Raw genomic sequence first — 22,185 nt, forward strand, 5'->3', positions numbered from 1 at the left:
TTTTACACATTTATATTACGTTCAGCATTTATGTCTGCAGAGTTGCGTAATTTGAATTTTTCGCTGAGACAATTGTTAAGATGGCGGCAGACAATTGATAGAGACTTTCTATTGTTAGACCAAATAAATATTTTAACTGCTTATTAAACTTTACAGAAACTTTACTTTCGTATTGTGCACTATTTAGACTTCATCAAGCAAACATTTGATTTGTTTCTAAGGAAAACACAGACAAAAACGCGATACAAATCGCTATCATCAATGGCTGCGCTCCTTGCAGCGGGAAGAATCAATTAACACAGATAATGCTTACTGAGAGAGGAATTACAGTTACAAATAATTATTCACTCATGTTTATAATAATAATGAACTCTATTTTCAAGTAATAATTAACAAATAATTACAATTTCTTAACAGACCTCAATTTGATATGCGTCTTGCGTGCTGAACCTACAAAAGCCATCCAACAAAAGTTAAAAACAAAGGAAGACAAACGCAGATCATAAAAGCAATTTACAATTGTCATTGTCTTTGTATAATACACATCAATATGTCCAATTATATCATAGAATATTATATAAATAATTAATATTTATAAGTGTTCACTGTACGTCGAATACATACTGTTTATAACTGTTAGAAGCATAATTTCCTCTCGTCGCACGGTAGCCAAAAATTTATCTCGTGGATGTTACAGTAGGTTTGCCTTTCCTTAATCTATTTTGTAAGCTAAGTCGTAGGGTCAGTATTGCCTCACGTGTTCCAACATTTCTACGGAATCCAAATTGATCTTCCCTGAGTTCGGCTTCTACCAGTTTCTCCATTCATTTGTAAAGAATTCGTGTTAGTATTTTGCACCCGTGGCGTATTACACTGATAGTTTCCTAATTTTCACATCTGTCAACACCTGCTTTCTTTGGTAGTAAATAGGGTAGGGTAGTAAATAGTCAGTAAGTAGGGAGAACAAATTTTTTGGTGTTTATATTGACGAAAACCTGAACTGGAAGAAACTTATGACTGAGTTTCTCAAACAGGTAAATTCAACTACTTCTGCTCTTCGAATAACTGATAATCTTGGAAACAAACGTATCAACTTCCTGACATGCATCCATACAACAGTGTCTTACGGAATAATTTTCTGGGGTAAATTTAGAAAGAAAATATTGATGCACAAAAGCGAGCAGTAAGAATAATATGTGATGTTCACTCATGGACTTCGTGTACGTACCTCTTCAAGGAGTTGCGCTTTTTCACAGCGCCATCACAATACATACATTCACTAAAGAAATTCCTCGTAAATAATCCACCATAATTTGAGACAAACAGTGAAGTCCGTACCTATAACACCAGAGGGAAAATTGCCTTTATTATCCATTGCTCAAGCTGTCAGTGGCTTGGAAAGGAGTTCAATATGCAGCAACAAAAATTTTTAATCATATGTCCAATAACATAAAATGCTTGACAATTAGTGAAGCACGTTTGAAAGATAATTTAAATCATTTCTACTGGACAACTCCTTCTATTCCAATGACCAATTTCTACTTAAAAACTAGTAGCCAGTAAACAATGGAAAAAATAAAAAGAATTAAATGCAGTTGCATGAGTAGGACTAAAAGTAAACACTAATCACGTTTACATATCCTGTAAACTGACACGTTCCACATAATTTCGATAAAAGAATCGTTGAAGTGATCTATGGAACGTATAACTAACCAATCACTAACTAAGTAACTGAAAATGGATGTTTTATACGGATTTTACTACTAACATATTAATAAACAAAATAGTAATTAAATTTGTGTTCCAGAAACAAATTGCAATAGTGTCAGAGCTAATGAAGCAAAAAGTAGAATGAGGTAGTTAAATTCCAGTTGTGAGAAATGGAAGAAGCCATATTTGCTAGGTTTTAAACTACTACCTGTTTTCTATGTATATAGGCTGTTTCACATATAGAAGAACTTTCGAAAACATGTCTCTGTTGGTACGATCTGTTATAATTAAAAATTAGGTAAAAACGTAATGGCAGCTGAAGTCTTCACGGTTTTAAAATTTGAGTCCAAATTGCAAGTTGCAAGGCTCTACAGTGGCGTAGTGGTTACAGTGCCGGGTAATAGAAAGAAATCTAGCTGGTGCATCGGTTTGCGTCCTGCATCATCTAAAGTTTTCTCATTTTTTAAAAGATTCTGGGACCTCATTAACTTAAGCAAAGTATGTTCACTCAAAGTAAAAAGCACAGAAGAAACTGATACTTTTGAAGAGGAATTAAATTGTAACTTATTCTCAGCTGCCTATAAATTATAAAAAAATTCACAAGTTAGTTATTTTAGTAGACTTCTTTTCCAAACAAGAACATTCTATACGTTACCGGATGTAATATATTCTGGTACTGGAACAAGAATGTACCTGCAGCTGTATTCCTCATCGTTTCAGTTACTTTCAAAATTGGAAATGAAGAACTTCATATTTCTCGCAGTGAACTGTAATTTTTCGCATAAATTAGAACATACTCCATTGCACACGATCACCACACTTTTATCATTAATGCATGTTATAGATAAGTATTTTTCATAATACATAATTGCGGTGCGTAAATAACGAGCATGAAGTTGATGGGTTCTCACTTTCAAACAAAGAAAGGGCAAGAGTGGTTTCTAAAATTGCAATGAATGTACCATTGAAAAACAGACATAATGTCTGATGGGATAACCGCAATCAGTGGTTTTACGATGTTATTTATAATCCGTCTCGATTGCATTAAATGTTTATTCACATGACCAGTTTCGGCTCCTCTAGAACTATCTTCAGATCTGTAACTATAATGATTCTAATTTACTATTTCAGGAATGCAAACCCTTTTCATCCCGTCCAATCACCATCAAATGTACCAGAACGTACCTGCAATTTTGGTTACAGGAGTAACCCGTCCACACACAGCAACCTTCGCATGCTGCATCACATAAAATTGGTTGGCAGAATGCACGTCATTTATATTAATTATAACACTATTACCGACAGGTGGCGTCTGGTACATTTGTTACATTACATAAGCACATACTGTATTAAGTAGATTTTTGTAATTTACTTTTATCTTTCAAAATGCTTAATTAAAATCTGTAGATGTCAATGTTAAAATCTATACCTGTCAAAATTAAAATACACAGTAAAATTATCATTTTTATACGATCTAAACACAAAGGGCGATTTTTATATCCATGGCGCTGATGTAGACTTGTTTTCCCCCATGGTCTGCTTCGTTACAGATCTGAAGATGGTTCTAGAGGAACCGAAACCGATCATGTGAATAAACATTTTATGCAATCAAGACAGATTATAAGTAACATGAATGTACCAGTTGAAAATATGAATTGCTGTTTTATTTTTTGAGCTGGAATGGCTATAACAGTCATAACGATACTCCGTATTTATAATATTTCTGCGGTTTCAGAAGGATGTTATGGTAACACTACATTTATTATTGTCGTGTGCAAAGCACATATAATTTTGTATATGTAACTAGACAAAATTATGTTACGTGCACAGTCCTCATGTGAATAAAAAAATCGGTTAAAAACATATGAGGGAAGATGTGACTCATCCTATAGTGCACAGACAACAAATCCATTTCAGTTTTTTAATACTTTGTTTATAGAATGCCGTGCTGTCCATGCGGGCGTTGCGGTTGCTGGTCCTACCCTCCCATGCGTTTGTTTGACATGGGTGTGATTCCCAGTGACTGACTGGCCCGACCGCCACACGTTTATGCTGTCACAATTATTTGATGGTTCCTGAAGATGAGGCTTTAAGGTTCGAAACCGGTCGTGGAGTAAATTAAGAAAATTACTAGCAACTGAAGTGGATTTTTTTAAAAAACGGCTCTGAGCACTATGGGACTTAACTTTTGAGGTCATCAGTCCCCTAGAACTTAGAACTACTTAAACCTAACTAACCTAAGGACATCACACACATCCATGCCCGACGCAGGATTCGAACCTGCGACCGTAGCGGTCGCGCGGCTCCAGACTGTAGCGCCTAGAACCGCTCGGCCACACCGGCCGGCGTGGATTTTCATTCTATACGTATGTTCACCTGATCAAATATTTTGTTTTTAATACTAATGAGGCATTCACAGAAATTGGGTATTTGCAGACCATTTCTCAAGATAACCTAATTTTGTTATGCCACACATTGCTTTCATGTTTGGAAATAGTTAGGTATTGAAAACAACAACCAGTCACATTATTTCAGATAGATAAACTGCTGTTACAAAAACGTTCTATAGGTGATGGCATTTATCAACAAGATGATGGTGTCAACTCTCAAGCCAGTCGTGAGACTGTAGGCTCACCGCGGTGATACCTCTCTGCGAACTCAAGGTGGATGACCATTACACGGTGGCTCAGCGCGCTCAGACTGGATACGACCACGAAAATCTAGAGACGAATCCGACGGTCGAAATTGCACATGCACACGACAGTGTGATGTCACCGATAAGTGTTACCGAGGTGAATCTAGTGTCTCCCTTCCTTCCCTTGCAAAGCGCAGCAGTCGCCATCTACACTCCTGGAAATGGAAAAAAGAACACATTGACACCGGTGTGTCAGACCCACCATACTTGCTCCGGACACTGCGAGAGGGCTGTACAAGCAATGATCACACGCACGGCACAGCGGACACACCAGGAACCGCGGTGTTGGCCGTCGAATGGCGCTAGCTGCGCAGCATTTGTGCACCGCCGCCGTCAGTGTCAGCCAGTTTGCCGTGGCATACGGAGCTCCATGGCAGTCTTTAACACTGGTAGCATGCCGCGACAGCGTGGACGTGAACCGTATGTGCAGTTGACGGACTTTGAGCGAGGGCGTATAGTGGGCATGCGGGAGGCCGGGTGGACGTACCGCCGAATTGCTCAACACGTGGGGCGTGAGGTCTCCACAGTACATCGATGTTGTCGCCAGTGGTCGGCGGAAGGTGCACGTGCCCGTCGACCTGGGACCGGACCGCAGCGACGCACGGATGCACGCCAAGACCGTAGGATCCTACGCAGTGCCGTAGGGGACCGCACCGCCACTTCCCAGCAAATTAGGGACACTGTTGCTCCTGGGGTATCGGCGAGGACCATTCGCAACCGTCTCCATGAAGCTGGGCTACGGTCCCGCACACCGTTAGGCCGTCTTCCGCTCACGCCCCAACATCGTGCAGCCCGCCTCCAGTGGTGTCGCGACAGGCGTGAATGGAGGGACGAATGGAGACGTGTCGTCTTCAGCGATGAGAGTCGCTTCTGCCTTGGTGCCAATGATGGTCGCATGCGTGTTTGGCGCCGTGCAGGTGAGCGCCACAATCAGGACTGCATACGACCGAGGCACACAGGGCCAACACCCGGCATCATGGTGTGGGGAGCGATCTCCTACACTGGCCGTACACCACTGGTGATCGTCGAGGGGACACTGAATAGTGCACGGTACATCCAAACCGTCATCGAACCCATCGTTCTACCATTCCTAGACCGGCAAGGGAACTTGCTGTTCCAACAGGACAATGCACGTCCGCATGTATCCCGTGCCACCCAACGTGCTCTAGAAGGTGTAAGTCAACTACCCTGGCCAGCAAGATCTCCGGATCTGTCCCCCATTGAGCATGTTTGGGACTGGATGAAGCGTCGTCTCACGCGGTCTGCACGTCCAGCACGAACGCTGGTCCAACTGAGGCGCCAGGTGGAAATGGCATGGCAAGCCGTTCCACAGGACTACATCCAGCATCTCTACGATCGTCTCCATGGGAGAATAGCAGCCTGCATTGCTGCGAAAGGTGGATATACACTGTACTAGTGCCGACATTGTGCATGCTCTGTTGCCTGTGTCTATGTGCCTGTGGTTCTGTCAGTGTGATCATGTGATGTATCTGACCCCAGGAATGTGTCAATAAAGTTTCCCCTTCCTGGGACAATGAATTCACGGTGTTCTTATTTCAATTTCCAGGAGTGTATATTCCCCATGCTGTTACCCTCCAAATGCTTGCAGCTGAATTACTGTGTGATTCTCTACGACGGCCGTTGGATGCAACATCTGCAATGGTAGGGTGAACTGGAACAAACGAACCACTCTCGTGTCTCTTTCGCCACTCTCGCTGTCGTAACCTAGAAACGCTTTCTCATTGGTCGTACTTCACTCTGCAAGGTTACATTAATATTTTAAAGTCTTCTGTGGTGAGTACAAAATTTAGTAATCATTCTCTTTGGCTAAAGTAAATTGTCACTGTGTTGTTTAGTGATACGTCTAATACCATAATGTTTTACATAGTTCAAAAACAGGTCTCCGTTTGAATTTCTCTCTGGATTCTTCATCAAAGTCACACGTGTCTGATCGTAGTGACGCTCGCCCGATTATTTCATAGTTAACTGCGTAGAAGCCTCTGAGGCGACCATCTTTGTATCCGTCAACAGTACCGTGTAATTGTTGATAACTTTTGAAATGAAAAAATGTCAAAATACTGCAGAACCGTTGCAACTAACATCGTCACCAAGTTTGTAACGTCTCAGTTACACCCATTTTCTTATTTAACTACATCTACACCCACATGACTACTCTGTTGACCCTTAAGTGCCTGGCAGAGGGTTCAGTGAACCACCTTCAGACTATTTGCCTACCGTTCCACCCTCGAACAGCGCGTGGGAAAAACGAACACTTAACTCTTTCCGTGCGAGTTCTGATTTCACTTACTGTATTACGATGGTCATATTTCCTTATGTAGGTGGGCGCCAATAAAATATTTTCTCATTCGGAGGAGGAAGTTGATGACTGAAATTTCGTGAAAAGGTCTCGCCGTTGTTGTAACGATTTGCCACCTGTCGGTGAATCCAGGCTAATCTCAAACAGTTTCTGAGGGAACATTGTGAAGAGAACTGTATGTAACGAACATATCGAGCCTGTTACAAACTTATAGCTAGGTCAATGAATGGTAGGAGAAGGGCGGCAAAAGGGAAGAAAAACTTTTTATTAATCAATTAATGAAAATCTGTTTCAAGTAAAGAACGTCCGAACCAACGCGCACATCACTTTCCGGGTAATGGAGTACTCAGAAGACCAAAGTACTCGTAGTTGCGCTGCACACTGGGAACAATTGTAGTACACTCATGCTCATAAATTAAGGGTAATTGTAGAATGTGGTGCCACACAACGTGACACTACACAAAACTGGCACTAATACCATAGGCACATAGGGAACACAAAGGACACAGATCTGTAAGTCCACGGGATTGGTGATAAGTTGAGAAAACTGTCCCGAAACACATGTGCTACAAAGCGCCACTGCTTCCTGCGCATGTACCCCAACATCAATATGGGATATGACCACCATGCACACGTACACAGGTCGCACAACGGGTTGGCATACTCTGGATCAGGTGGTCGCGCAGGTGCTGGGGTATAGCCTCCCATTCTTGCACCAGTGCCTCTCGGAGCTCCTGAAGTGTTGTAGGGGTTTGAAGACGTGCAGCGATACGTCGACCGAGAGCATCCCAGACGTCCTCAATGAGTTTTAGATCTGGAGAACAGGCAGGCCACTCCATTCGCCTGATATCTTCTGTTTCGAGGTACTCCACGATGGCAGCTCAGTGGGGCCGTGCGTTATCATTCATCAGGAGGAAGGTGGGAGCCACTACACCACTGAAAAGGCATACTGGTGCAAAATGGCGTCCCGATACACCTTACCTGTTACAGTTCCTATATCAAAGACATGCAGGGGTGTATGTGCACCAATCATGATCCCACACCACACCATCAAACCACGACCTCCACACAGGTCCCTTTCAAGGACATTAAGGGGTTGGTATCTGGTTCCTGGTTCACGTCAGATGAAAACCCGGCTAGAATCACTGTTCAGACTATACCTGGGCTCGTCCGTGAACATAACCTGGGACCACTGTTCCAATGACCATGTACTGTGTTTTTGACACCAGGCTTTACGGGCTCTTCTGTGACCAGGGGTCAGTGGAACGCACCTTGCAGGTCTCCGGGCGAACAAACCATGTCTGTTCAGTTGTCTGTAGACTGCGTGTCTGGAGACAACTGTTCCATTGGCTGCGGTAAGGTCCCGAGCAAGGCTACCTGCAGTACTCCGTGGCCGACTGGGGGCACTGATGGTGAGATATCGGTCTTCTTGTGGTGTTGTACACTGTGAACGTCCCATACTGTAGCACCTGGATACGTTTCCTGTCTGCTGGAATCGTTGCCATAATCTTGAGATCGCACTTTGTGGCACACGTAGGGCCCGTGCTACGAACAGCTGTGTTTGGCCAGCCTCCAGCCGCCCTAGTATTCTACCCCTCATAGCGTCATCAATATGTGTTCTTTGAGCCATTTTCAACACACAGTCACCATTAGAACGTCTGGAAACGTCTGCACACTTACTCGCTGCACGGCACTCTGACATGCACCAACACACCTCTGCGTATGTGGACTGCTGCCAGCACCACCATGCGACCACCGCAGGTCAAATGCACCGTATGGTCATAGCCAGAGGTGATTTAAACCTGCAAACCGCCCACCAGATCGTTGTTTCACCGTTGTATCAGCATTATCCTTAATTTATGAGCATGGGTGTAGAACAAGAGGCATGATACCCAGAATCAGCCGTTGTTTCCTGCACACTGATGACTAAAAATCTGCTTGTACAGCGACAGTCGTTGTTTTATATCAATTCTAGACTGACTAGTTATCATTGCGCCAAGTTCCTACAAATACATTAAACAATTTAAAGTCAGTTAGAAGTTTACACATAAACCCACATTCTGTAAAAATGTGTTAAACATCTTCAAACTTCCTATTACTTTAAATATGAATTAATATGGTAAATATGGACGTTAAGCATTTTAGCGAGCAAAAGTATAGAAAAGATTTGAATTTATGTTCAAACTTCGTTGGAAGTTACTAAGTGCTCTCATTCTCAAATACTGGATTAATATATTGTGGGCAATTTGCACGCAATGAATTAACGTTGCCTCAAAACATATAGCGCCAACACACTTCTAACTTCAATACTTGCCTTGATGCGTTAAATTAAATTTTTAAATTTGCTCAATATTTATATGAAGTACTGTAAATCAAATTTTTGTTGCCCCTACAAGTCGTTAGACAGGCGACCTACATCTTGGACTGCACACGATGAACCACGAACGTTTATCAATATATTGGACTGGTGCGTAAGTTCAAACTACACTACTGGCCATTAAAATTGCTACACCACGAATATGACGTGCTACAGACGCGAAATTTAACCGACAGGAAGAAGATGCTGTGATATGCAAATTATTTGCTTCTCAGACCATTCACACAAGGTTGGCGCCGGTGGCGACATCTACAACGTGCTGACATGAAGAAAGTTTCCAACCGATTCCTCATACACATACAGCAGTTGACTGGCGTTGCCTGGTGAAACGTTGTTGTGATGCCTACTGTAAGGAGGAGAAATGCATACCATCACGTTTCCGACTTTGATAAAGGTCGGATTGTAGCCTATCGTGATTGCGGTTTATCGTATCGCGACACTGCTGCTCGCGTTGGTCGATATCCAATGACTGTTAGCAGAATATGGAATCGGTGGGTTCAGGAGGGTAACACGGAACGCCGTGCTGGAACCCAACGGCCTCGTATCAATAGCAGTCGAGATGACAGGCATCTTATCTGCATGGCTGTAATGGATCGTGCAGCCACGTCTCGATCCGTGAGTCGACAGATAGGGACGTTTGCAAGACAACAACCATCTGCACGAACAGTTCGATGACGTTTGCAGCAGCATGGACTATCAGCTCGGAGACCATGGCTGCGGTTACTCCTGACGCTGCATCACAGTCAGGAGCGCCTGCGATGGTGTACTCAACGACGAACCTGGGTGCACGAATGGCAAAACGTCATTTTTTCGGATGAATACAGGTTCTGTTTACAGCATCATGATGGTCGCATCCATGTTTGGCGACATCGCGTTGAACGCACATTGGAAGCGTGTATTCGCCATCGCCATACTGGGGTATCACCCAGCGTGATGGTATAGGGTGCCATTGGTTACACGTCTCGGTCACCTCTTGTTCGCATTAATGGCACTTTGAACAGTGGACGTTATATTTCAGATCTGTTACGACCCGTGGCTCTACCCTTCATTCGATCCCTGCGGAACCCTACAATTCAGCAGGATAATGCACGATCGCATGTTGCAGGTCCTGTACGGGCCTTTCTGGACACAGAAAATGTTCGACTGCTGCCCTGGCCAGCACATTCTACAGATCTCTCACCAATTGAAAACGTCTGGTCAATGGTGGCCGAGCAACTGGCTCGTCACAATACACCAGTCACTACTCTTGATGAACTGTGGTATTGTGTTGAAGCTTCATGGGCAGCTGTACCTGTACACACCATCCAAGCTCTGTTTGACTCAATGCCCAGGCGTATCAACGCCGTTATTACGACCGTAGGTGATTGTTCTGTGTACTGATTTCTCTGGATCTATACACCCAAATTGCGTGAAATTAATTACATGTCAGTTCTAGTATAATATATTTGTCCAATGAATATCCGTTTATCATCTGCATTTCCTCATGGTGCAGCAATTTTAGTGGCCACTAGTGTATTTTTATTGTGCGTGTGGGTATTCCGGTCACTATGGGTTAATGTATCGATTTTAATTTTTTATTTGTAGTTCACTGTTGCCATTTGAGTTTACGTTTTCACGTTTTGTCATTGGGAGATAGTGAGTTGAGCTGTGGACGGTGGAAAATGGAGTGCCAAGTGGAGAAATAAAACATTTAAGATATATTCTTCTGTTTGAGTTCTGTAGACGGGTGGCAGCAGTGGAGACAGCCAAAACATTTGCACCATGTATGGGTATAATACCACTGGACAGTGGCAAGAAAATGGTTTTCTCGTTTAAATGAGGATCCTTTTGACATTAGTGATTCTCCATGTTCACGAAGACCTTCAGGGTTTGATGAACTTTGTTTAAAGGCATTAATCCACGATGATCCACGTCAGCGTACTAGAGAACTGGTAAATACGATAAACTGTGATCATTCCACCACCGTGCGACAAATGTATGCAATGGGAAAGGTTCAAAAATAGGTTGTATGCTCTAAGGCAAAATCACAGAAATCAGCGGGCGGCCATATGTACATCGCTGCTTGCTCGTCAGCAACTGGCTGGTGAGCAACACCTGCCGTTCCTATCCTGCATCGTTACTGGTGACGAGACACAAAATCTTTGTGTGAACGTAAGAAATAGAAAGGAATGGCTCAGCCCAAACAAAGCAGCAACTCCCCGTAGAAAGAATTGCGCGCATTCACAAAAGATAATGTTTTGCATCTGGTGGATCAGCTACGGTGTGGTGTATGAGGTGCATTCAAGTTCTAAGGCCTCCGATTTTTTTTCTAATTAACTACTCACCCGAAATCGATGAAACTGGCGTTACTTCTCGACGTAATCGCCCTGCAGACGTACACATTTTTCACAACGCTGACGCCATGATTCCATGGCAGCGGCGAAGGCTTCTTTAGGAGTCTGTTTTGACCACTGGAAAATCGCTGAGGCATAGCAGCACGGCTGGTGAATGTGCGGCCACGGAGAGTGTCTTTCATTGTTGGAAAAAGCCAAAAGTCACTAGGAGCCAGGTCAGGTGAGTAGGGAGCATGAGGAATCACTTCAAAGTTGTTATCACGAAGAAACTGTTGCGTAACGTTAGCTCGATGTGCGGGTGCGTTGTCTTGGTGAAACAGCACACGCGCACCCGTTCCCGGACGTTTTTGTTGCAGTGCAGGAAGGAATTTGTTCTTCAAAACATTTTCGTAGGATGCAGCTGTTACTGTAGTGCCCTTTGGAACGCAATGGGTAAGGATTACGCCCTCGCTGTCCCAGAACATGGACACCATCATTTTTTCAGCACTGGCAGTTACACGAAATTTTTTTGGTGGCGGTGAATCCATGTGCTTCCATTGAGCTGATTGGCACTTTGTTTCTGGATTGAAACATGGCATCCACGTCTCATCCATTGTCACAACCGACGAAAAGAAAGTCCCATTCATGCTGTCGTTGCGCGTCAACATTGCTTGGCAACATGCCACACGGGAAGCCATGTGGTCGTCTGTCAGTATTCGTGGCACCCACCTGGATGACACTTTTCGCATTTTCAGGTCGTCATGCAGGATTGTGTGCACAGAACCCACAGAAATGCCAACTCTGGAGGCGATCTGTTAAACAGTCATTCGGCAATCCCCCAAAACAATTCTCTCCACTTTCTCGATCATGTCGTGAGACCGGCTTGTGTGAGCCCGAGGATGTTTCGGTTTGTTGTCACACGATGTTCTGCCTTCATTAAACTGTCGCACCCACGAACACACTTTTGACACATCCATAACTCCATCACCACATGTCTCCTTCAACTGTCGATGAATTTCAATTGGTTTCACACCACGCAAATTCAGAAAACGAATGATTGCATGCTGTTCAAGTAAGAAAAACATCGCCATTTTAAGTATTTAAAACAGTTCTCATTCTCGCCGCTGGCGGTAAAATTCCATCTGCCGTACGGTGCTGCCATCTCTGGGACGTATTGACAATGAATGCGGCCTCATTTTAAAACAATGCGCATGTTTCTATCTCTTTCCAGTCCGGAGAAAAAAAATCGGAGGCCTTAGAACTTGAATGCACCTCGTACTAGGAATTGCTTCCCTGAGCTGTAACCGTCACTGCTGACATTTATTATCAACGACTGCGATGTCTTGCAGACGCATTCCAGGAACGTTGACCAGGAAGACTGCGTGAAGTGATGCTACTGCGCGATGACGCCCGTCCGCAGACTGCTAGACTGACAAAAAACGCTATACAGGAGTTGGGTTGGGAAGTGATTATGCACCCATCTTTTCCACCTGAGCTTGCTCTCTCTCGAGCAACCTTCAAGAAACTTCTTTTCGGGATGAAAATACGCTCCGTATGGTCGATGGCTTAACGAGTTCTTCGCCTCAAAACCACGTTGTTTCAACAGTAGCGGAATCGGAAAGTTACCCCAACGTCAGCAGACTACTGTAGATAGTGAAGGAGAGTATGTTATTGATGCCTGAAGTCTCTGTTATGTGTATCTGTTGTGTTATTTATGAAAACACGGTAAGAAAATTTATGCAGCAACCTAACAGTTTAATGCATGGTGCCTGTACCACGTTTATGAGAATATAATTTGTTTGCAGCAGTCGCTCGTTTTTTTACGTAAGGGTCATGCATGAAAATGTGTTTACTCTAAATTCAAACAGTACAGGAGTATTCAGTTTTGCACCGCAGTGAGTGAAACTGCGAGAGTTGCTTGCTCCTTGTTTCATGACAGAGTATTATTTGAACATCAGTAGAGAGCTGAAGATGATTTACACAGTTAGATGCATATTCTAGAATTACACTCACTTTTCTTTTGAATGGAAAGCTGATATTAAGAGGGAATTTTTATTTTAGACCCTAACAGTGCTGGTTCACCCCAATATAGTTTTAATCTTTACTAAAAGCTCAGGAAATGAAGGCTGAAGTATTTTCAAATAGATTGAGTACTTCCTAAAAATAAAGGAAGCATCGCAAGTTATATGGCAGGGGCTTGATTTTTTGAAGATGATTATTACAACTTTCTGACTACTCTTCATAAATATGGACCCTACGCAGTTCGAATATTAAGATGTAACAGTAAATTCTGCAAAATTGTTCTAATCCCATATCTCTGACAAGAAACAAAGGGTGCCATTAGGAAAGAGACATCAAGAAAGAGGAAGCTATCAGGCATCATCCAACTGGGAACTAATTGCACGTGATATCTCACAAGATTCCGTCTTCTTTCTGTTGTCTATCAATGACCTTTCATCTGTACCATTACCAGATGCCAAGTTAGTTTTGTTTGCAGGAGATACAAACATTGCCATAAATAGCAAATCAAGTATAATCCTAGAAATAATTGTTAATGAAATTTTTATGGACATTAATAGATAGATGGTTCCTAGCCAGTTCTTTGTTACTAAACCTTGTATTAAAAAAAACACTATATGCAGTTTGGAAATTGTAAGATGTTTGCCACCAGTATATACCTAAAATATGACGAGAAACAGATAGAAGATGTTGATAGTGTTAAACTCATGGATTTTTACCTTGATAATAAATTCAGGTGGGGTGAGCATACCACAGAATTGCTGAAGTGCCGAAAAGAAACTCCGTTTGCAATGTGAATGTTGCCAGACGTTACTGACATAAAAATAAAAAACAAGCTGTGCTTATTGTCATTCCATATGTCATATGGAATTATTCTTTTGGGTAACTCTTCAAGCTAAGCCAAGGTTTATCGGCTGAAATAACGTGCAATAAGAACTGTTTGTGGCGCAAACCGTAGAACATCCTGCAGGGGCCCATTTAGGGATCTACGATTACGAACTAATGCTGCCCAATAAATTTATACTTTAATGAAATTTGTCATTAAAGATAAACCTCTTTTTAAAATCAACTGATCATTTCAAGGAATCAATACTAGAAGTAAGAACAACCTTCACATAGATTTAGTCACTTACTTTCGTCCAGAAAAGTGTTCATTATTCGAGAAAATACATTTTCAATAATTTGTCAGCAAGCACAAAAGTTCAACTAAGAATAAAGTTCGGCTTAAGAGAGGCCTAAGGGGTTTATTGGTAGCCAATTCCTTCTACTCCACCGGTGACTATCTTAGCAGAACCAATTTAGCTTGTACATGTTACGAATAATTCCAAATAATGCAAATATTTAATGCAGCGTAATTGCTGTACAAATTCAGTGCAGTAATGTGAGCATTGTAAATAAGTAATGTAAAATGATTTTATGTCTGCTGGTACCTGGCTACAATAGCCTAAGACTTATCATATGCTCCTCAGTACATTGAATGTTCACGTCTTTTGTGACAAGTTATTTACCTTTTAAATAAATATATGTTTAAGATGTTTTCTTTTATTTGCTCCACATCCATGAGGACTGTTTCACTGGGACGTGTGGAAGGTACATTAGTATATCTGTTTTCCTTTGTAAATATTTTTTGTGTGTTCTTGTGTTCCTGACATGTTCTGCATCCTAGAAGAGCCTTGTACGACGGATATATTTGAACGAAAAGTACATCTAATCTAATCCCTGAAATCTGAACTGTTTTTTACTGGTACACCGCTGTACACGTCGTAACATTTTATATGCTTTCCGCCTTTCATCGTGGGTAGAAATTATATTTGACAAGTTTTTAATAAAATCTCAAATAATAATCAGCGGTTAACCTCGGCTTGAGACAGTATTTTAGTACATTCCTGCTCATTTTTGTTATACAGAGCGACAGTAACGCCCCAAGGGACAATTTTGAATACTGTACGGGATGAGTGAGGTTTACATTGATTTTAACATAGTGTTTGCAAACGAGAGCTCAGCTCGTGAAATAAATAACTACAATAACAAACAATGACACCGCGTTTATGTTTATTAGTTTCCTAAGGACCCTGAAAGATGTGAAACGGCACATTAGAGGACAGTTTATTTATCTACAAATGTCGTTTTTTTTAAAATATTAGTAAACGGCAGAAAACCTGACCTTTTGCAGGAAAACGTCATATATCTACAAAACAACAGGAATTTTATGTATTTACGAACGGAAATAAGACTGTATCACGTTTTCTTTCTGTAACTTACAGTTTTGAAGTTGTGGTACATTTTCCTGTTTTGTTGGCGAAGTAAATAGGCTTACTTCTTTGCCTGTGTTCGCGTGGCAATGCAGTTTTTCGATTACTCAAAACATTGGCGGAGTTTTCGCTGCCATTACGTGTTGTTGTGGCTGTGTGGCGTTCATTTGTTTCGTAGCGTGTTCTGCTGGGTGAGGCGCGTGAGTTTGAATTGTATTTGGTGTTAGTGGTGTGTGGTTTATGTGGGTTTGCGTGTGTGTGATGAGTACTGGGGCAGAGAGAGAGTATGTGTGTTGAGAGAGATAGAGAGAGAGAGAGAGAGAGAGAGAGAGAGAGAGAGAGAGAGAGAAAGAAAGAAAGAAAGAAAGAAAAAAGAGAGAGGATTTGTGTGTGTGTGTGTGTTTGTTTTACTTGTATAGTTCTTCTATTGTGGCGAAGAAAGTTTTGTTGCACAGTGATATGTATTCATTGAGTACTTTCTTTCCCTGGGCTATTGATTTTTGGATGTGGTAGTTCTCTTCTATAGTTAATTTTTGGTATAGGCTGCTGCTAGTTTTTAGGATGTGAAGGTCAGTTTCAATGTTACTTCGCCAACAAAACAGGAAAACGTACCACAACTTCAAAACTGTAAGTTACAGAAAGAAAACGTGATACAGTCTTATTTCCGTTCGTAAATACATAACAAATAGAAAATAAATTACGTTTTGCTGTTTGCAGATGACGTATTGTATATTGTGTAGCATAACAGCTACCAAAACAAGAGGACAATAATATAATGTAAGGTATGTTACTTTTCGCCAATTAAGTTATAAATGCAACTTGTACATAATGTTGTAAACGACGCAAATGTTGATATGTTAACAACAAATTTACAGTATTTATTTATTTATCGTATGGCAAGTACAAATCACGTATGAAAAATCTAAAAGTACATAACACACAAAACAGTTACATTATCACAAACAAACATCTAGGTTAGAAATATAATCGATTGCACTGTTAGTCGCATCCATGAAGCCCCTTGTTGGCCCAGGATAGGCCCTCAGAGGGCATTCTACCACGATATGGTGAATTGTCTGCCTGTCAGCGCCGCAGTCGCACTGTGGTGATGGCACTATGCTCCATTTGTACAAGGAGTCCGCACAACGGCCGTGGCTCGTCCTGATCCTGTTAAGGGTAGACCAGATTTTGCGGGGCAAGTCAAAGTCCCGAGGTCTGTTAGATGTTCCCAATAAGGTGTTCACCTGAGGCGGTGTCTTTTCCTCCCATTCTTCTCTCCAGCGGTCCTCAAGAATAAAAGCGTTCTTTACCAGATCTTTGGCACTTGCGAGAGGGGGGTGTCTGGATTTCAGTCTATTTTGCTCAATTCCATTACTCATGGTGTGGATAGGAAGATCTGGGCTATTTTGGATTTTTCGACACTCCCTGACAAGTGCGTGTTCTCTGCGCAAATGTGGCGGCGGGATATGGCTCGATACAGACAGCCATTGGACAGGAGTTGACCTGATCGTTCCAGAGATAATCCTCATCGTTTGGTTCAAGACTGCATCCACCTTCTTGATGTGAGCACTATTTAACCATATTGGGGAACAGTACTCTGCTGCAGAACAGACAAGTCCTAGTGCAGAGCTACGTAGAACGGAGGCAGTGGACCCCCAACTAGTGCCACAAAGCTTTTGGACAATGTTGTTTCTAGTTCTGACTTTTTCAGCAGTGTTTACAAGGTGTTGTTTATAGCTCAATGTTCTATCGAGTGTCACGCCCAGATACTTTGGTGTTCTATTATATGGAAGAATGCCGCTATCAAAGCGGATCTTGAGCTCTTTGTTTGCTAATTTGTTATTCAGGTGGAAACAAGTGGCCTCTGTTTTGGATGGGCTGGGTTGGAGCCTCCAGTCACGGAAGTATTTTCCTAGAGTGGTCAAATCGCTGGATAGTGTGATCTCAGTTTCCTCCATCACCCGGTGTTGTGTGGCCAAGGCCCAGTCGACCGCATATCCGAACATTTTGGATCTCGTCCTAGGCATATCGGCTATATACATGCTGAAAAGCAGTGGAGCCAGTACTGAGCCTTGGGGCAGGCCATTATTAAGTTTCATGAATTTACTTCTGTTGTTACCGATGACAACCTGGAATGGTCTATTGCAGAGCATTTCGTTGATAAGGTTAGCCGTTTTTAGACATGGCACGATGCGGAGGAGCTTATAAATCAGGCCCTGTCTCCAGACAGTGTCGAACGCCGCCGTCAGGTCAACAAATACCACTGATGTATGGGACATAATCGAAAGGTCAGGTCGTTCACGAAATCCTGCACCGGTAACACTTCCGCAATTTATAGACGGCTATAGAGGCAACTTGGCTCATATTTCAGCAGGGGACTTAACAATGACTTAAGTCCATGCCACATCGAGTTACTGCTGACACGGTATTAGGAGGTATAGCATGACTTTTGTCAGCTCAATCTACATCTCTGAATACGCTTATTACACTACTTGCCATTAAAATTGCTACATCACGAAGATGACGTGCTACAGACGCGAAATTTAACCTACAGGGAAAAGATGCTGCGATATGCAAATGATTAGCTTTTCAGAGCATTCACACAAGGTTGGTGCCGGTGGCGACACCTACAACGTGCTGACATGAGGAAAGTTTCCAACCGATTTCTCATACACAAACAGCAGTTGAAGGCGTTGCCTGGTGAAACGTTGTTGTGATGCCTCGTGTAAGGATGAAAAATGCGTACCATCACGTTTCCGACTTTGATGAAGGTCGGATTGTGCCCTATCGGTATTGCGGTTTATCGTATCGCGACATTGCTGCTCGCGTTGGTCGAGATCCAACGACTGTTAGCAGAATATGGAATCGGTGGGTTCAGGAGGGTAATACTGAACGCCGTGCTGGATCCCAAAGGCCTCGTATCACTAGCAGTCGAGATGACAGGCATCTTATCCGCATGGCTGTAACGGATCGTGCACCCACGTCTCGATCCTTGTGTCGACAGATGGGGACGTTTGCGAGACAACAACCATCTGCACGAACAGTTCGACGACGTTTGCAGCAGCATGGACTATCAGCTCGAAGACCACGCCTGCGGTTACCCTTGACGCTGCATCACACACAGGAGCGCCTGCGATGGTGCACTCAACGACGCACCTGGGTACGCGAATGGCAAAACGTCATTTTTTCGGATGAATCCAGGTTCTGTTTACAGCATCATGATGGTCGCATCCGTGCTTGGTGACATCGCGGTGAACGCATAATGGCGATGACGATTTCAGCAGGATAATGCACGACCGGATGTTGGAGGTCCTTTGCAAGCCTTTCTGGATACAGGAAAACGTTTGACTGCTGCCCTGGCCAGCACGTTCTCCAGATCTCTCACCAATTGAGAACGTCTGGTCAATGGTGGCCAAGCAACTGGCTCGTCACAATACGCCAGTCACTACTCTTGGTGAACTGTGGTATCGTGTTGAAGCTGTACCTGTACACTACATCCAAGCTCTGTTTGACTCAATGCCCAGGCGTATCAAGGCCGTTATTACGGCCAGAGGTGGTTGTTCTGGGTGCTGATTTCTCAGGATCTATGCACCCAAACTGCATGAAAATGTAATCACATGTCAGTTGTAGTATAATATATTTGTCCAATGAATACCCGTTAATCATCTGCATTTCTTCTTAGTGTAGCAATTTTAATGGCCAGTAGTGTATATTTATTTCTTTCTCTCCCGCTACGGTTTTTACCCCCCCCCCCCCCCCTCGCCTTCCACACTTCCCTCCAATACTAAATTGGAGACCCCTTGACGTCTCAGAATGTTTATATGAATGCGTGGTGTCTGTTCTTTCGGACTTGTTCTAAAGAACAGACATTATAAGGAATCCGCAGCTGTTGACACATTACGTGTAAATTGAAGGTGGAGGGCGAAGAAAGGTAGGGAAAGGGAAGGGATTACTGATGTCACGCGGAATCAGCGGCGAAGAGTGAAAATTTGTGCCGGATCGCGATTCGAACCCAGGTCTCTTGCTGACTAGGCACATGCGTTATCCACTGCACCATCCAGGACACAGCATATCGCGAATGCGCGGACTACCTGGCCACGCCCTACAGCCGACCTACATTCCCACCGAGCGCCACCTACCCGCCGTCCCTGTCCGTTTCCTCCAATCTCGCTTCTCTGATATTCGCGCAGGAGGTCGTACGTACCTGTGCATCCTCACTGCAAAAAGTGGAGGCATTGCAAATATAGGCGAATCAATTATATGAATGCGTGATGTCTTGCTTCTGTCTAATCTTCAGCATTCTTCTGTAGGACCACATTTCAAAAGCTATTATTCTTTTCCTCTCTAAACTGTTAGCCTACACTCCATACAAATACTTTTCAGAAAAGACTTCCAAACACTTCAGTCTACATTCGATATTAACAAATTTCTCTTCTACAGAAACGCTTTTCTTGCCAGTCTAGATTTTATATCCTCTCTACTTCGGTTGCTCTAGTAACAAAATTCATAAACTACTTTAAGTGCCTCATTTCCTAAACCAATTGCATCAAAATCACCTGATTTGACTACAGTCATACTTTTTTTTCTTTTTTTTTGTATGTTCATCTTATATCCTCCTTTCAAGAAACTGTTGATTCCGTTCAGCGGCTCTTCCAAATACTTTGCTGTTTCTGACAGATTTGCAATATCATCTGTAAACCTAAAATTCTTATTTTTACTCTCTGATCTGTAATTCCTACACAAAATTTTTCATTGGTTTCCTTTACTGCTTGCGTAACGTGCAGATTGAATAACATCGGGGATAGGCTAAACATTGTCTCACTCCATTTCTTCCCTTTCGTGCCCTCGACTCGTGTAACCAAGAGAGTATCCCACTCAACGCTGTCAAAGCATTTCTCTAAGTCTACAACTGCTATAAAAGTAGATCTGTCTTGCCTTAACCTATCTTCTAACGCAAGTCGTAGTGACATCACTGTCTAGTGTATTCCTACATTTCTCCAGAATCCAAAGTGATCTCTTCCAGTTTTCTCATTCTTCTGTAAAGAACTCGCATTAGTATTCTGCATCTACATCTACATGGATACTCTGCAACTCACATTTAAGTGCCTGGCAGAGGCTTCATCGAACCACCATCACATTTCTCTGTTATTCCAATCTCGATAGTTCGCGAAAAGAACGAACACCTATATCTTTCCGTACGAGCTCTAATTTCTCTTATTTTATCGTGGTGATCGTTTCTCCCTGTGTAGGTCGGTGTCAACAAATTATTCTCGCATTCGAAGGAGAATGTTGGTGACTGGAATTTCTTGAGAAGATTCCGTCGCAACGAAAAACGGCTTTCTTTTAATGATGTCCAGCCAAAACCCTGCCTCTTTTCTGTGGCACTCTCTCCCATATTTCGCGATAGTAGAAAACGTCCAGCCTTTCTTTGAACTTTTTCGATTTTCTCCGTCAGTCCTATCTGGTAAGGATACCACACCGCAATGCAGTATTCTAAAAGAGGACGGACAAGCTTAGTGTAGGTAGTCTCCTTAGTAGATCTGTTACATTTTCTAAGTGTCATGCCAATAAAACTCAGTCTTTGGTTAGCCTTTCGCACAACATTTTCTATGTGTTCCTTCCAATTCGCCAGCCGGAGTGGTCGAGCGGTTCTATGCGCTTCAGTCTGGAACCGTGCGACCGCTACGGTCGCAGGTTCGAATCCTGCCTCGGGCGTGGATGTGTGTGATGTCCTTAGGTTAGTTAGGTTTAAATAGTTCTAAGTTCTAGGAGACTGATGACCTCAGATGTTAAGTCCCATAGTGCTCAGAGCCATTTGAACCGTTTGAACCTTCCAATTCAAGTTGTTCGTAATTGTAATTCCCAGGTATTTAGTTGAATTTACGGCCTTTAGATTTGATTGACTTATCCTGTAACCAAAGTTTAACGAATTCCTTTTAGCACCCATGTGGATGACCTCACACTTATCGTTATTTAGGGTCAACTGCCAATTTTAGCACCATTCGAATATCTTTTCTAAATCGTTTTGCAATTTGTTTTGATCTTCTGATTACTTTATTAGTCGATAAGCGACAGCGTCATCTGCAAACAACGCAAGACGGCTCCTCAGATGGTCTCCAAAATCGTTTGTATAGAAAGGTAACAGCAAAGGGCCTATAACATAACCTTGGGGAACGCCAGAAATCACTTCTGTTTTACTCCATGACTTTCCGTCAATTACTACGAACTGTGACCTCTCTGACAGGAAATCACAAATCCAGTCACATAACTGAGCCGAAATTCCATAAGCACGCAATTTCGCTACAAGCAGCTTGTGTGGTACAATGTCAAAAGCCTTCCGGAAATCCAGAAACGCGGAATCGATCTGAAATCCCTTGTCAATAGCATTCAAAACTTCATGCGAATAAAGGGCTAGTTGTGTTTCACATGGACGATGTTTTCTAAACCAATGTTGACTGTGCGTTAATAGACAGTTTTCTTCACGGTACACTACTGGCCATTAA

The sequence above is a fragment of the Schistocerca piceifrons genome, chromosome 1 (genome assembly GCF_021461385.2).
Source record: "Schistocerca piceifrons isolate TAMUIC-IGC-003096 chromosome 1, iqSchPice1.1, whole genome shotgun sequence".
NCBI classification, from domain to species: domain Eukaryota; kingdom Metazoa; phylum Arthropoda; class Insecta; order Orthoptera; family Acrididae; genus Schistocerca; species Schistocerca piceifrons.